Source organism: Rhinopithecus bieti, unplaced genomic scaffold (assembly GCF_001698545.2).
Source record: "Rhinopithecus bieti isolate Rb0 unplaced genomic scaffold, ASM169854v2 scaffold_17861, whole genome shotgun sequence".
NCBI classification, from domain to species: Eukaryota; Metazoa; Chordata; class Mammalia; order Primates; family Cercopithecidae; genus Rhinopithecus; species Rhinopithecus bieti.
The window spans coordinates 2,806,140-2,807,993 of NW_016809830.1; positions in this window are offsets into that span (position 1 = coordinate 2,806,140).

The following is a 1,854-nucleotide window of genomic DNA, read 5'->3' on the forward strand; positions in this document are numbered from 1 at the left end:
CCACTAATGGGATTATTGCTTCTCTAGTAAATTCTTTGGGTCATATACCATCAAATTTTTCAAGTTGACTAGGCCACAACGAATCAGTGTTTACAAAGGTGATGCATTAAATCAGAATGAGGCATGATTTTAAAAACTATGGCAAATAGTCTTGATCCTGGGAGCTGGCAAAGAAGGCAGCAACCACCATGGCGTGGATTTGTAAGCACTAAGATGTTATTTCTATTATTGGTGGAGGGTGTCCAGGTTCTTGGCATTTTGAACAAAGAATTAGACAAAATGCACAAAGCAAGGAAAGAATAAAGCAACAAAAGCAGAGATTTATGGAAAACAAAAGTAGACTCCACAGAATGGGAGTGGCCCCAGCATGGAGGCTCAAGAGCCCCTTTACAGAATTTTCTGGGGTTTAAATACCCTTTAAAGGTTTCCCATTGGTTACTTGGTAGACACCCTATGTAAATGAAGTAGTGGGCTGTAATCAGTCTGATTGGTTGCAGAAAGCAAACAATGGGAGACTGAAGTGAAGTTACAAAGGTTACACCCTATGCAAGCATCTGATTGGTCGTGGAAAGCAACCAATTAGAGGCTGAAGTGAAGTTACAAAAGTTACACTCCTATGCAAATACTTTGAATGTTCTATCTGCCATGCAGAAAAAGTTGGTGGGGGTGGAGGACGGGGAGTTGCAAAGGGTGTAAGGAAGTAGCTTCCAGTCCTTTTGTTACTTAGGTGTGGAAAGTTGGGGTTTTCCTTTTAATTTAGTTCCAGGAAGTCAGCATGAATTGGCCTTAGGTTCCCTGCCCCAGACCCTATTCTCCTGTTTCACTTTTGCCTGAAGATAACTCTCCAAGTGCCTCCATCATCCCATGTAGTATCTTGATTACTTCCATTAAAAGCGAATTGCTCAAAAATAAGCCCTTAGACCTAGTGGCAATCATTCATTCATTGTTTTCCCCCAAGACTCTTATTGATCACTTACTATGTGCCAAGCATGATTCTCAGAGATGGGGATGCAAAGGTGAACAAAACTGCACTGGTCTGTCATACATTCCAATGGAGTAGGTGGAAAAGAAACAACTAAATCAATGAAAACATACTTTCAGGTAGAGTGCTATGAAGAAAAATAGAGTAGGATAGAGTATTAAAAGGTGGGGTAGTGGAGGCAGGGTATCTTAGGATGGTCAGGGAAGTCCCTCTAAGAAGGTGAACGTGAACAGAAACCTGAATTAAGCAAGGGTGAGTCACCTAAAGATGTGTAAGAGCAATACAGGCCCGGAGGTTCCACGAGGACATAGGTGGGAGCAATCTTGGTTTAAAGGACAATGAGGACATGAATGTGATTAGAGTAGAATAAGCAAAGGGAGTGTGGCTGAGGAGGCTGGCAGCTAGCCAGTGGTCAATCTTGCAGTGAGGAGTGGGGATTCTATGCAAGGACAGTAGGGAGCCATGGGATGGTGACACCTAGAGGTCCCATTCATGAATCCAGGGCATTTATTTCCCCTTTCTGAAGGCATGGAAGATTCTACCACCGTTTCTACAAGATTCTACAGCCAGGCTCAGTGGCTCACACTTATAATCCCAGCACTTTGAGAAACTGAGGCAGGCAGATGTCTTGAGGTCAGGAGTTCAAGACCAGCCTGGCCAAAATGGCAAAACCCTGTCTTTACCAAAAATGCAAAAACTTTGCTGGGCATGGTGGCACATGCCTGTAATCCTAGCTACTCGGAAGGCTGAGGCAGGAGAATCGCTTGAATCCGGGAGGCGGAGGTTGCAGAGAGCTGAGATCCTGCCACTGCACTACAGCCTGGGCAACAGAGCAAGGCTGTCTCCAAAAAAAAAAAAAAAAAAAAAAAAAA